Source organism: Zootoca vivipara, chromosome 3, assembly GCF_965207765.1.
Source record: "Zootoca vivipara chromosome 3, rZooViv2.hap1.1, whole genome shotgun sequence".
In the NCBI taxonomy this organism is placed as follows: Eukaryota; Metazoa; Chordata; class Lepidosauria; order Squamata; family Lacertidae; genus Zootoca; species Zootoca vivipara.
This window is the reverse complement of record NC_142586.1, coordinates 113,517,657-113,533,149: the sequence shown is the minus strand read 5'-3', so window position 1 is coordinate 113,533,149 and position 15,493 is coordinate 113,517,657. Positions and strand designations below refer to the sequence as shown.

The window sequence follows — 15,493 nt, the reverse complement described above, 5'->3', positions numbered from 1 at the left end:
AGAATTTAGCTTTGGTGGACAGAGTCCCTGAGGAACTGTGGATGGAGGCTCATAACATTATACAGGAGGCAGCAACGAAAACCATCCCAATGAAAAGGAAATCCAAGAAAGCAAAGTGGCTGTCCAATGAGGCCTTAAAAATAGTGGGAGAGACAAGGCAAGCAAAATGCGAGGGAGATAGTGAAAGATACAGGAAATTGAATGCAGATTTCCAAAAAAATAGCAAGGAGAGACAAGAGGGCCTTCTTAAACCAACAATGCAAAGAAATAGAGGGAAACAACAGAATGGGAAAAACCAGAGTTCTGTTCAAGAAAATTGGAGATATGGAAAGAATATTTCATACAAAGATTACCATAATAAAGGACAAAAGTGGAAAGGACCTAACAGAAGCAGAAGACATCAAGAAGAGGTGGCAAGAATACACAGAGCAATTATACCAGAAAGATATGGAGGTCTCGTACACCCCAGGTAGTGTGGTTGCTGACCTTGAGCCAGACATCCTGGAGAGTGAAGTCAAATGGGCCTTAGAAAGCACTGCTAATAACAAGGCCAGTGGAAGTGATGATATTCCAGCTGAACTATATAAAATTTTAAAACATGATGCTGTCAAGGTGCTACACTCAATATGCCAGCAAGTTTGGAAAACTCAGCAGTGGCCGAGGATTGGAGAAGATCAGTCAACATCCCAATCCCAAAGAAGGGCAGTGCCAAAGAATGCTCCAACCACCGCACAATTGCGCTTATTTCACACGCTAGCAAAGTTATGCTCAAAATTCTACAAGGCATTCTCTCAATTAAGAGAAGTAAAAAGTGCAGTCTCCAATGATTGGTATGGAGACTCTTGAAACAGAAGCGTCAGACCCTAATGTATATACAGAGGGTGGGTGTGCGTGGGGGAGAATGGGTGATGGGCTGATGGGAGTGGTAAACCTGTAGATGGCTGTTAACGACTGCTGATGGCTGCAATTGGTCCTGCGGGGGAAAAGCAAGGGCTGAGGCACTAAAGAAAGCTTGATCATGCATAATGAGATAAGAATCCTATGTCTTTATTCATCCCAGGTGGCTCCATCCCCACAACACAACACCTCTCAACTTACTGGGGAACAACCACCACCCTCCAAACACATTAATGATCAGAACATTGACCACCAACTACCACCAAAAAGATGTTACACAAAAAGGGACTCCACGTGGACCCCTCCTGATGGACGCAATACCACACTAGATCTGTACATCGACTGCTTCCACCACAGAATCCAAACGGATGTGACCAGAAAACACCATCACTTACAACAAAATCTAAGCCATGCTGAAAGGAGAGCCATAGAAAATATCAGGAACAACCCAGACATTATAATTAAAGAGGCGGACGAGGGTGGAGCTGTCGTCATCATGAACAAAACTGATTACATTCAGGAGGCCCACAGACAACTTTCCAATTTTTCCTTTTACATGAAATTGGACTCAGACCCCACACAAGCATACAAAAAAGAACTGAACAAGATTATTAAGGAGCTACCCCTACACATCCAAGAACAGATTCTCCACAAACACACCAGCGGAACCTCGGCCAGGAACTTTCTATCTTCTACCCAAAATACACAAACCAGGAAACCCAGGACGCCCCATCATCTCAGGTATTGGCACCATTACAGTGGGTGTTTCCGGCTATATGGACTCTGTTCTGAAACCATATGCTATCAGTGCTCCCAGCTACGTACGTGACACCACAGATTTTCTGAGGAAAATACAATCTTTGAACAATCTTCCTAACAATACTATACTAGCCACTATGGATGTGGAATCTCTATATACCAACATCCCACACAATGATGGTTTACAAGCCATAAGGAACACCATTTCAGATAAAACCACAGCGGACTTTGCTACCAAACTCTGCCACTTTGTCCTTACCCACAACCACTTCAAATTTGGTGATGACCTGTTCCTCCAGATCAGCGGCACAGCCATGGGCACCCGCATGGCCCCACAGTATGCCAACATCTTCATGGCAGATTTAGAACAACGTTTCCTTAACTCCTACCCACTCAAACCTCTCCTGTACCTGTGATACATTGACGATATTTTTATTATCTGGACACATGGACAACAGACCCTGGAAACCTTCCACCAGACATTCAATGACTTTCACCCCACCATCAACCTAACAATGAACCAATCTATGCAAGAAATACATTTTTTGGACACTACTATAAAAATACAGGATGGACATATAGACACCACCTTATACAGAAAACCAACTGACCGACAAACATATCTACATGCTTCTAGCTACCATCCCAAACATACCAAACAATCCATCGTATACAGCCAGGCCTTACGTTACAACCGCATCTGTTCCAACTCTACAGACAGAGAATCTCACCTAAGAGATCTACAGCAAACCTTTTTAGAACTAAAATATCCACCTGATGAAGTTAAACAACAGATCAACAGAGCCAGACAGATACCTAGAGAGAACCTGCTGCAAGACAGACCCAAAAAAGAAAATAACAGAACACCACTAGTCATCACATACAGCTCCCAAGCTAAAACAGTACAACGCATCATCAGAGATCTACAGCCTCTCCTGGACAATGACAGCTCCCTTTCTCAAGCTCTGGGAGGAAGACCTTTCATTGCCTACAGACAGCCACCCAATCTTAAACAACTCCTCACCCACAATAATACAACCACCAGACTTAACATGGACACTGGTACCAGAGCCTGCAATAAACCCAGATGCCAACTTTTCTGCCACATACACCCAGACAACACCATTACTGGCCCCAACAACATCCAACATACCATCTCAGGACTATTTAATTGCTCATCCTCTAACATTGTGTATGCCATCAAATGCCAACAGTGCCCTTCAGCTCTCTATATTGGACAAACAGGCCAAACCCTACGCCAAAGGATAAATGGACATAAATCTGACATCAGGAACCAGAAGACAGAAAAACCAGTAGGAGAACACTTCAATCTCCCAGGACATTCTATACAAGATCTCAAAGTAGCTGTCTTACTACAAAAGAATTTCAGAAATAGACTGGAAAGAGAAGTTGCTGAATTGCAACTTATCACCAAGCTCAAAACCATGGAGGGACCTGGTTTGAACAGAGATATCGGATTCTTATCTCATTATACATGATTATCATTATACATGATAAGCGATCTTCAGCCATCTCAACCCTTGCTTTTTCATGCAAAACCATTTGCAGTCGTTTGCGGTCATCAACAGCTATCAGTCAGTCAATCACCCATTTCCACCACCCTTCTGAGTGATCCCCCCTCCCCATCCCCACCCCTCCCCACCCCTTCTCTACATAAGTGCCTGGAAACTTCCATTTCACTGTATCTGAAGAAGTGTGCATGCACACGAAAGCTCATACCAAAATAAAAACTTAGTTGGTCTTTAAGGTGCTACTGAAGGAATTTTTTTTATTTTACTTCGATCCAGACCAACACGGCTACCTACCTGTAACCCCCTGTAGAAGTTCCCCTCCCAAGCAATCCCATCGTCTGCAATTCTATGGGGGGGGGGAGATGCCGTGACAAGTGCGGTCGCTATGAGAAGTCTGTTGGACGATGCTTTGCAACTATGTCCTGCTGTGTGCATTTTCAGTAGAGAGCATGCGCAAGAAAGAGGCAAGAAAGACTAAGAGCATATGATCGGAACAGAGGAAGAAACCAATCAAGATGAATGAATCATTCCTTTTCAATTAAAATTGAGATTGCATCCAATTCATTCTTCCTCAAAGCACTCAATCACACATAGTTATCACTAGCACTGAACTACCACTGCTGCTGTAACTACTACTACAAACTCTCCCAGTGCCCCGAGTCTCGATTTTCTCGATTTCTTCATTTGATTTGATTTATTATATTTCTATGCCACTTACTTTTCATCCACATGAATCTCAAAGCAGCTTCCAAAGAGCAAATAACAATAACAGAACAGAACATCACAAATCATATAGAATGATGAACAAAATCATCAGTAAAACAATTAGTCTGTAAAACACCATTAACAAAACAACAACAGAAAGCAAAGCAGCACAATCACAGCAGAAGTCATGTTATGGGATTCACAAAGTACTACAGCATTCATAACCAATAAAGCAATATTAACAACGAGAAAAAATAGCAACCAAAAAATAAACTAAGCCCTGTTGAATGCATACACAAACTCTTCTCAACCCTCATTACCTCAGCTCATTAAAATACCCATGGCAGGAACTCCTTTCTGAAGGTTTATTCTGTTGGATGTGGGGCAGCACAGGGGAAACCAACCCGCCTCTGATGACAGACAAGGTTCTGCGATGGTGCGAGTCGAGTCCTCCACTTAACTTGTGTCCCAGTAGAAGCGCCTCGGATGGGCGTCAGGGTGTGTGTGCAAACAATGGAGCCACAACCTACAGGGCACACATTTTCCCTTGGGGAGCCTCCGCTGTGGGTGGGGAGCATAGCTGCCCAGTCTCCCGTTTTCCCCAGGAAACCCCCACTTTTAAAGCCGTTTCCCGCTGGCAGCCCGGATTTTAAAAAATCCCGTAAATACTCCGGATTTCTTTCCGGCCAGGGGAGGCTCCTTCTGCGCATGTTTCTGACGCTGTGGACATTTTGGAAATGGGCAGAGCGGCACAGGAAGTCACTCTGCCCATTTCCAAAATGTCTGCAGCGCCAAAAATCGGGCAGCGCCGGCACCGGAAGTTGCGTAGAAGCCACTTCCGGTGCCGGCACTGCTGATCCCGTATTTTGTAACGGGAGACTTGGCAGCTATGGTGGGGACGGTGCAGCGCTATGCACTTGTGTGGGGATCTCTCATCTGGGAAGAACAAAACCTGCACTTCTGAGAGATCCCTGCCCTGCTCCTGCTTGCGTGCAAGTAGGTGCAGATTGGGCAGGACAGCTGAGGAGCCCCTGGCTGCTGTGAGGTGGTGCAGGGGCTCTCAGATGCAGCTTCCGGGTTGCTTCCACCTTCCCCAACCTCAGCAACTATTCAGCCTGGCTGCCTTCATGGGGTGGCAGGGGATCTGATGTGGAGGTGGGGGCTCCTTTAAACTTCCCTCTTAAGCCGCAAACCCCTCAGTGGAAAGTGTGACAGAGCCTGCACCTCCCCAGCTGAGCAGCCCCGATCCAGCTTCTGCTCTCCTGCAAGCTGAACATGGAAGTGTGGCAATCAAAATGAAAGTTATACTAAGAACAGAGCACATTCTGCTTCTGAAAAAAAAGTTCAAAAACCACAACACTCATTTCCGGGTTTGAGGAGTTCAGGTTCCAAGTAGTTCGAGAACTAAGCTGTTCAAAAACCAAGGTACCACTGTATTGCTCCACTCTCTCTCCACATGGATGCGCCGACCTTCCCTTCTAAACTAAAACCTCGGTATTCAGGTTAAATTGCTGTGTTGGCACTTTGCAATAAATAAGTTGGTTTTGGGTTGCAGTTTGGGCACTTGGTCTCTAAAAGGTTTGCCATCACTGACCTAGGGAGTCCTAGGGGGTTGGACTAGATATCCCCCAGGGTACCTCCCTCCTCTACAATTCTATGATTCTAAGTCAGCCAATCTCTCAAGGGGATTCAGCCAGGCTTAAATAGACAGCTTCTTTCCAAAGCACTTTGAATCACCCCGTTTTTACTCCTTCCCCCACCCTCCATATGCAATATGGGCTTTTTGAGTTACCTATTTCAGGGAGCTGAGCACTAATTTTGTGGGGAGCCAGGAACTGGCCCAGAGATTCTGATTTTTTGCCAAAATCATACTGTTGGGAGTTCTTGTTCTGGAGTGGTGTTTTGGTTGGTTAGTTGGCTTTTAGTCTGGCCAGAAGTATGCATAACTAGATCTGTTAGGGTAATGAGTTGTGTTTTTTTAAATTAAGGAATAAGAAAGCACATGTGCTAAAAATGTTTCTGTTGATTGTTTATTAGTAGTAGTAATAGCTGAAAGGAAGGAAGAGATTCTTGACTTAGCAAGGGATAGACTCATGCCATGCCAGATTCCCTGGAGACCAAATTAACAGAGATGATTACTTGATATTAAATTCCTTCTGCTGATGATCAAACAACGGTCCAGCTTTGAAATCCCTCCAAGTTACTTCATTATGCTAAAGAAAAGGGGAAGAAGAGATGGTTTTATTCATGACCACACATATTGAGAATACAGTCATACCTCTACTTATGTATCCCTCTGGATATAAAATCTTCGGGTTATGGCAATGGGAAACCCAGAAGTGTATACTTTGGGTTTCCTGTGGGTGTGTGCAGAAGTGTGCCTCTATTTACGTAATTTTCGGGGTGCAAACAGACCCCTGGAACAAATTAAGTTCATATCTGGAGGGTCGTTGTATATAGTGTTACATATATGTGCTGGATCCATTCCAGCAGTCATGCTTATAGCAGGCCCATTGAAATCAATGGGTCTAAATAACATCAGAGAACATCCTGTAATTAAATAGCTGCCCTTCACCCAATGGTCCAAGGGCGAGTTACAGCAACCAACACTTAGGGCTCAACCACACTTGCGCTTGTCCCATGCCTAGGAAGTGTGGGTTTGAGCAGCTTTCTGCTTGACCTACACTTTCTAGGCATGGGTCCACATGGTTTTCCCCTTGCCCCGCTCCTTTCCCAGGGACAACCCACTCTTTGGTGCAATCAGATCAGGTGTCAGCCTGGAGAAAACCCAAATTGCCATTTGCTCTGTTTGAGGAAGCATGAATAAACACTCAGTGTTAAAAGCATTTTAAAACAACTTATGACCACAAAAATGAAGAGAAGGAACATATCAGATGTCAAAAGCCAGAGTCTATTTCAGGCAGAATGAGAGAAGGCTGACATTCCTCACAAGCCTCAGTCAGACTTCAATCAGCCTTCATGCCACCTGCCCTACCTTCTTCCTTGCAGTCTGTGAGGGACAGGGGATATCGCGAAGTCCCTCCCCTCCTGAGTTCAAGCCCGTCCCCGAGCAAAGGGGAAAGCAGGGAGAGTTCCGATTCCAGTGGGGAAGCAGGAAGTCGTGTCCGAGGCTCAGGCAAGGTAGAGGAGCCAGGGTCCCAGGTGGGACAGGAAGGGGCAAGTAAGGGGGGAAGACCCATCCCCCCAACTCCAGAATTACGCAGGAAGAGGAGGGGCAAGAGGATGGGTCTGCCAAAGCTTTTGTGTTGGAGAAAGACGCGCCAAAAGCCATTAGGAGGTTCTGAAACCGACTGACAACATCGCTCCGTGTAAATAGCAATGACTTGAGCACTGTAAATACGCAGCACCAATAAAAGAATAAAATGCAGAGCTGCGTAGCGTCGTTACTCTGAAGTAGTCCACTCCGGCCACTGTGACAGCAACCTCCTAATCATTTTTGGGCTACTTTGGAGTTGCCGGGATGAGCGTGTCAGAGGCGGAGAAGTGGCGGCAGATCGCTGAGCAAGCCCAGCTAGAACTGCAACAGCTGTCGCTGCAGGCGCAGGGAGAATTGAAGGCAGCTAAAGAGGAGACTAAGAAGGTCCAGGACGACCGGCTACAACTTGCGGAACAGGTGAGAGAGCTCCAGGAAAAAGAGCAGCATTTAAGGGCGGTGGCGGTAGACCTCCAAAACAAGCTGGATGCAGAGAAAAACAAGGCGGGAGGGGCACCCCAAGTCCAAGTGCTGCCAGGAAGGAGAGCCGGGACCCTAGTAAGCAAGTTCAATGGAGACCCGAAGGAGTTTCAGGGCTTTGAGACTGAGATTGTGTATGCTCTTGAGCTGCACCACGATGAGTTCCCTGATGATGAGCACAGAGTAGCGTTTATTGTGGAGCACCTTACAGGGGCGGCCAGGGAGTGGCTAAGACCGTTAATTGCAACAAGGAATCCTTGCATGAAGAATGTCAAACTATTTCTAGAAGGTTTGAAAACGATGTATTCGTCCGATAGTCATATGGACCAGACTAAGGAGGAACTTCATAATTTACGCCAAGGAAATATGACAGTTCGCGCGTATTGGGCGAAATTCACCATGCTGGTGCACAGATTGGGGTGGGATCTGGAGTCTGCCCCAATGCAAGCGGCGTTTTACTTGGGGTTGCATGAGGAGGTGAAGGATGAGCTCTCGAGAGGTCCAAAGCCCAGTAATATGGATCAACTGAGCAAAGCGGCTCTGGCGGTGGGGGTGAGGCAGGAATCCAGATGGAGCGACAAGCAAGCAACGCGCGCAAAGCGGGCTTGGTTCCCACGGTCGCAGGAGAAGCCACTCCCTCAACAACCCTTTCAAGCCACGCCTGGGGCCAGTCAGGACCAGGAACCCATGCAGATTGATAGCGCGCGCGCGCGGGCTTTTCAAACCCCAGCGGCGCCAAGACGCAAGGAGGGAAGGGGTGGGAATTGCTTTCTCTGCAACTCCCCCCAGCATCTCGTCAGAGACTGCCCACATCGCAGGGAGTGGCAAGGAAAGGCGGGAACGGTTGTGCCCTCCCCCACTGACGCAGCACCACAGCAGGGAAACGGGAAAGCCTGGCTGCAGGAGACAAGGGGCGGCAGCCAGGCACAGTCAGCAGACAACAGCCCCAGCCCACCCACCCGCACAGAGAGGAGCAGAGCCAGCCCACCCCTCCCAGAGCAGGAGTGGTTCTAGAAGTGACGCTCACGCTCCCAAATGGCTATCCATTGACGGTCCTCGCCCTAATTGACAGTGGTGCCTCAGCCAACTTCTTCTCGAGAAACTTTGCAGAAGAGCACCAGATCCAGCTTCTGCAGCTGGATTTTCCTCTGCACGTGGCAACCATTGACGGCAGAGAGCTGCTGGGAGGGGCCATCACTCATCAAACCCCCCCCATGAGAATGACGGTTGGAAGGCACTCAGAGACACTGGCATTCAACGTCACCACCATCTCAGACCCCCCAATCGTTTTGGGCATGAGCTGGCTGGCGCGCCACGACCCCTCCATAAGTTGGCATCAGAGATGCATCACTTTTGGATCGGACTTTTGCCTGGAACATTGCATGCAGCACCAACCAGGGGAGGGGCCTCCGATAGCCACGGTGGCCACCATGCACGTCAAAGGGGGTGAGGCGATACCCAAACCATACTGGGACCTGCAGGAGGTCTTCAGTGAAGCGGAGTCCGACCACCTGCCCCCACACAGGCCTTTTGACTGCCAGATCAACCTGGTGCCTGGGGCAACTATACCCCCAGCCAAGCTGTACGCCATGTCAGACCAGGAACTGGAGGATCTGCGCGCTTTTATCGACAAGAACCTCAAGCGGGGGTTCATCAGAGAAAGCAAGGCAGCAGGGGGCAGCCCGGTCTTCTGGGTGGACAAGAAAGACACGCAACAGCGCCGTCTTGTGGTGGATTTTAGACGGCTGAATTCGGTGACAGAGCCAGTGGCTTTCCCCATGCCCAGAGTGGATGATCTCCTGACAGCGGCACGCAGAGGCAAGATTTTCACCAAGCTAGACCTGAGGGGGGCGTACAACTTGATCAGGATCCGGGAAGGCGATGAGTGGAAAACCACGATGTTCACGCCTCTGGGCTCTTTTGAATATCTGGTGATGCCCTTCGGGTTGCAAGGGGGCTCAGCATGCTTCCAGGCCTTCATGCACCACGTCCTGGGGTCCCTACTCTTCAGGAAATGCTTGGTCTTTCTGGATGACATCCTTATTTACTCCAACGACCCGGTGCAGCACGTGAAGGACGTCAGGGAGGTGTTACAGCGCCTGAAGGAGAACCACCTGTATGTGAAGCTGGAGAAGTGCAAGTTTCACACCAAGGAGGTGGACTTCCTGGGCTACAAGCTGTCAGACAAGGGGCTGGCAATGGACAAGGACAAGGTGCAGACCATCCTGGACTGGCACAGCCCCAGGACGCGCAAAGATGCCCAACGCCTACTAGGCTTTGCCAACTTCTACAGGAAGTTCATCAAGAACTTCTCTCGAGTTACGGCTCCCATCACTGACTGCCTGAGAGGCAAGCAGAAGTTCAGGTGGACACCAGAGGCGCAAGCAGCGTTCGAAAGCCTCAAGAGGGTGTTCGCCTCAGACCAGAACCTGTTCCACGTGGTTCAGGACGCGCCCCTACGCATTGAAACAGATGCTTCTGATAAGGCTGTGGGCGCCATTTTGTTGCAACTGGACGCCAACAGAGAGTGGAGACCCTGTGCCTTCTTCTCCAGGAAGTTGACCCAGCCCGAGCGAAACTACACAGTTTTTGATCGGGAACTTCTTGCGATCCACGCGGCGTTCCAGCACTGGAGACACTTCCTGGTGGGCGCCAAGCACCCCATCCAGGTGTGCACAGACCACAAGAACCTGGAGTTCTGGAGAACTGCCAGGGTGCTCAACCAGCGGCAGATACGGTGGGCGGAGTTCTTCTCGAACTTCAACTTCTCCATACACTACATCCCAGGAGAGCAGAATGTCAGGGCGGATGCCCTCTCCCGCAAGCCAGAGTACATGGAGGAGGAGGCGCCACCAGCCCCAAGGCACATTTTCCCCCCGTCGGCATGGTCCTGCGGAGCAGCAGTGGTGAGCGAGGCAGAACTCACAGCACTGACGGCAGCGGATGAATTTGCCAACCGCATCTTCAGAGAACTGAGAGGGGGGAGGGAGCAGGCAAAAGACTTTGCAGAACGCAGAGGGCTGCTTTTCTACAAGGGTGCGCTGTACCTACCCACCACCCAGCTTCGACGTACGGTCCTCAAGCAGATGCACGACAACCCTACAGCGGGGCATTTTGGAAGGGACAAGACCACTCACCTAGTCATGAGACACTTCTGGTGGCCAGGGGTGAGGGAAGATGTTCGAGACTATGTAAGGGGCTGTACCACCTGCCAGCGGGCGAAGGTGGTCAGAGCAGCGCCACCAGGGTTGCTGGAGCCCTTAGCCACACCACACAGGCCGTGGGAAGTGGTGTCCATGGACTTCATCACAGATCTGCCTTCGTCCAGGGGTAAGACTGCAGTGTTGGTGGTGGTGGACCTCATGTCCAAAATGTGTCACTTTATACCGTGTGCCAGGGCAGTCTCGGCAGAAGAGACAGCCAAACTGTTTGTTGATCACATTTTCAGACTGCATGGATTACCTTTAAGGGTTATTTCGGATCGTGGCCGCCAATTTGTTTCCAGGTTCTGGCGGCGGCTCATGAACCTCCTGCAGGTGGAGGTCAGCTTGTCGACGGCTAGACACCCGCAGACCAACGGACAAGCGGAGAGGGTCAACGCCATTCTGCAGCAGTACCTGAGATGCTACGTCAGCCAGCGGCAAACGGACTGGGTGGATCGCTTGCCGCTAGCAGAATTTGCCTACAACAATGCAGTGCACGTCTCCACAGGGGTGTCGCCCTTTAAGGCCACTTACGGGCGCGACCTCAGATCTTTCCCAGAGAGGGAGAGGGAGGAGGAGGAGGAGGGCCCACAGGCTGAGGATTGGGCAGAGGAACTGGAGACGGTGCACCAGCAGCTCAGAGAACACTTGGAGAGGGCCAAGGAAGCGTACAAAAAGGGGGCAGATCGCCACAGGCGACAAGGGGAGGTCATCAGGGTGGGGGACAAGGTGTGGTTGTCCTCGGAGGGCCTTCCCACCAGAGGGAGGTGCAAAAAGCTGGCACCCAAATGGCTGGGCCCCTTCACGGTCACGCAACAGGTCAACCCGGTGGCATACAGGCTGGCACTGCCAGAGGACATGAGGGTGCATCCAGTGTTTCATAGATCGCTGCTGTCGCCGTACAGGGAAAGCAGCAGGCTCAGAGACAGCGAACAAACCCCCGAGGGAGGGGGGGAGAGGGAAAGCAGGGAGCAACTCAATGAGGCCACGGCCATCCTGGATTCAAGGTGGGGGGTGGGGGGCCTGGAGTACCTCATGGCATGGGAGGATGCTCCACCGTCCCAGAATGAATGGGTCCCCGCCACTCAGATACAGGAGGAATTCTTGGTGGAAGAATTTCACGCCCTCTTTCCCCACAGACCCAAGCCCTGGCACATGGAAAGGGAGGGGGAGGAGGAGGAGGCACGGGAGAACAGCTCCCCATGGCGCTGGGAAGCGGAGTTTGAGGAACCAGAGGATGAGGTATGGGTGTCGCCAAGATCCACCCAGTCAGAGGAAGGAGCAGATTGGCAAAACATTTTTACCCCCACCAGCTCTGACGCCACGGACTTTTTGGGATTCCCGTCCTCCCAGGCGGAAGGGGGGGGCTCGCAGGACTGGGGGGAGGTGTTCACACCAACGGGCTCGGAGAGCACCGAGTTTTTAGGCTTCCAGTCGTCACCGACACATGGGGGGGGCCTGGGGAGGGGTGAAGGAGAGCTTGGGAGGGGGGTGGATGTGAGGGACAGGGGATATCGCGAAGTCCCTCCCCTCCTGAGTTCAAGCCCGTCCCCGAGCAAAGGGGAAAGCAGGGAGAGTTCCGATTCCAGTGGGGAAGCAGGAAGTCGTGTCCGAGGCTCAGGCAAGGTAGAGGAGCCAGGGTCCCAGGTGGGACAGGAAGGGGCAAGTAAGGGGGGAAGACCCATCCCCCCAACTCCAGAATTACGCAGGAAGAGGAGGGGCAAGAGGATGGGTCTGCCAAAGCTTTTGTGTTGGAGAAAGACGCGCCAAAAGCCATTAGGAGGTTCTGAAACCGACTGACAACATCGCTCCGTGTAAATAGCAATGACTTGAGCACTGTAAATACGCAGCACCAATAAAAGAATAAAATGCAGAGCTGCGTAGCGTCGTTACTCTGAAGTAGTCCACTCCGGCCACTGTGACACAGTCAGTCCAGATGTTGGCCCTGACTGTCAGCTTCCTCCTCCTCCTCCCGCTTGGTTTTGCTCTAGTAGAACCAAGAGAGGAGGAAGATGGGGACCAAACAAGAATTAGCTGGGGCTGCCTGCCATTGGCTTTGGTGCCAGCCGCTGTAGGTCTGTCTGCTTTCCTCCCTACCAGTCCCAATGGGCACCGTACACCACTGGGAAGCAATACCCAAACTATTCGGGTGTCATCCATTTAATTTCTCAATGAAATGCTTTAGCTGAGAATTCTGCATTGCAGGGGGTTGGACTAGATGACCCTTGGCGCCCCTTCCAACTCTACATTTCTATGATTCTACGTGCAGGCAGGTAATTAACATTTACTAACAAACGTGAGATGTCTTAATGAGGAACGCAGACTTCACCTTTACAGCAGAGACGGAATCGGCTGCATTTTCCAAGGCGCGTAGTTCCACGAGGGCAGAAGGCAAAAAAGCATTTTCCACCGGCACTCTCACATTGACTGGCACCATTCCTCTGTTGCATGTTTCCTGCACAGAGAAAAACACTCCTATTACATGGAACCTCCTACATGGAAGTCTAGAAGCATTCACGCAAAGCAGAAATGATGTTATCTTCATGCATAAAACTGTTCAGGGCCGGCTCTAGGTAGACCCCCGGTGGCGCAGTGCACCATGGCGCCTGGGTGCTCAGGAGGCGCTGAGGGGCGCCCCAGCAAGTGGGGGAGCTGCGCAGTGGCCTCCCTTTTCCCTCCACCAGCCGCGCCGCTCACGGGAGAGCAGGGAGCAAAGCAAGCGGAGCAGGGGCACTAGGACCCTGTTCTGTCTGCAGAGCCCACCTTCCGGCGCTTGTCGGCATGGCGCGTATGGCTTCTTGCCAGCGCTGATCTCCAGGTGCTGCTGCCGCTGCTCCGGTGCCGCTCCGGCTCCAGCTTTGCTTCGGGCCGGCTGGAAGCACATGTAGAAGGCGGCCAGGCTAGCGGCCAGCTGCGCGCCCGGCTCACCTCCGGCTCTGGCTCCTGCTGCCGCGGGGGCTCTGGCTGCGCTGCTGCCGGCGCCGCAGTAGAGCCCCACGAGCGAGGCCACGGGCACCGCCAAGCCGTTGGGCGCCCTAGCGCCTCACCCAGCAGCTCGGCCAGTGGTGCCATGGCGGCAGCGCAAGGCGACGAAGACATCGCCGCCGAGCCCCACGCAGCTCCCGCCGCCACCGCCAGTGGGGGGTGTCAACTCTGGGAAAGGGGGGCACCAGAGGGATCGCACCAGGGTGCCGGGTTTGCTTAAGACGGCCCTGAAACTGTTGGCGGACATTCCTTTGGGGGATGAATGGGAAATTTGATGAATGGAGGCCTTTCTGATTGCTAGTCAGCATGAAACAAACATAATCTGTAATAACAAGTCCCCATTGAGTAGCCAGCTCCTCATTCATCACACTTTGCCTTTCTGATTTCTCTGGGTTTCGTTTCTCCATAGCCAGCAGTTGCCTGGTGGGATGGATGGAAGGTGGAGGAAGAGAGAAGCAAGCAGGGGAAAGCCCCCTTACCCCCCCATTATTCACTATGACATTTCTGTCCCCCATTTCCATCCAAGGAGCTCAAGATCGATCCCCCTCTTTTATCCTCACAACAAACCTCTGAGGTTGGCTACAGTGGGGGGCGGGGAGTGACTGGCCCAAGGTCAGCCAGTGAGCTTCATGGCTGAGAGAAGATTTGAATGCAACACTGTGACCACGACACCATGTTGCCTGTCTGCATCACTTGCGTGTGGAGGGGAAGGCATGGCAAAAGTAAGGTGGAGTCATACATTTAAACCCACAACACAAAGTCATACTGCACTTCCTGGCTCTTTTGCAGCAGAGAGCTTTCTGTGTGCAATGCATGGAAGACCCAACTCCAGGGCCCATAATGACATCAGATGATCTGTGGGATGTTCTACCACAAAATATAGCCTTGATAATCAGATATCATCGGTGACTTCAGCCATGTTTGAAGGCAGTACATCTTTGATGACCAGATACAGAGGACAAGATGGCCATCTCACATCTTACCAGACCCTGCTAGAAATTTCCAGTGTTGGGGAAAAGGAGGTAACTACTTGGGTCTAACTCAGTATTCCTTCCAGAACGTATTAGAGAGTTTCAATGTAATGTCCGAGAGGACCATGCCTAAGAGCATGTACAGCCTACTAATCACCATTGAAAATGCGATCATTAGCTCATGATCCAGCCAAGGAGAAGTATTTCTAACTGAGTTAGTGAACTCCTCCCAATGAAATGCAGTCCCGCCCACCATGTACATTACAATTACCTTCATCCTCCAAAGCTTCATCGTAACCAGCTGGGTTTTCATCCTGAGGACCACTCAGATCTTCCAAAGCCTCTGCCTCTTGTTTCTCGGCTTGGCCCAGATCTGCTTCATCAGACTGGGCAATGCCAAGGAAGACCACAGCGAAGAAAAGACAGACAAACTTCATGGTTTTCTAAGACTTCTTGTGTGCTGCTGAAAGGAGTCACAAGGATGAACTGGCAATGGTGATGCCTTCACAGAGTTCATGCCTATATATGCAGCTGGGATGCCAAGATGGCTGCCCTAATGGGGCGGGTTTCATTGTCTTTGAAGTAGCTCTCTAGATAATGGTGTGAAATAAAGATGAATATGGCATTTGAGGATTACTTCAGACTTTGCAACACAGTTCTCTATGATGTTGCCCCCAATCTTTGGCCTTTTGTCAAAGTTGTCATCTTTGCATTTGCACTGTTGCTGATCACCCTCTCGCTCCCCAT

General features: G+C 50.6%; 1 long non-coding RNA gene across 1 annotated transcript; it reads right to left on the bottom strand.

Moving 5' to 3' along the window:
* Positions 1-3,488: 3,488 nt before the first annotated feature.
* On the bottom strand, positions 3,489-15,263 carry LOC148686442 (uncharacterized). The gene is made up of 3 exons (XR_015949222.1): positions 15,018-15,263; positions 13,120-13,245; positions 3,489-6,106 (listed from the first exon to the last, which is right to left on the bottom strand). It is a non-coding gene; the product is annotated as an uncharacterized LOC148686442 (long non-coding RNA).
* Between the last annotated feature and the right edge of the window lie 230 nt (positions 15,264-15,493).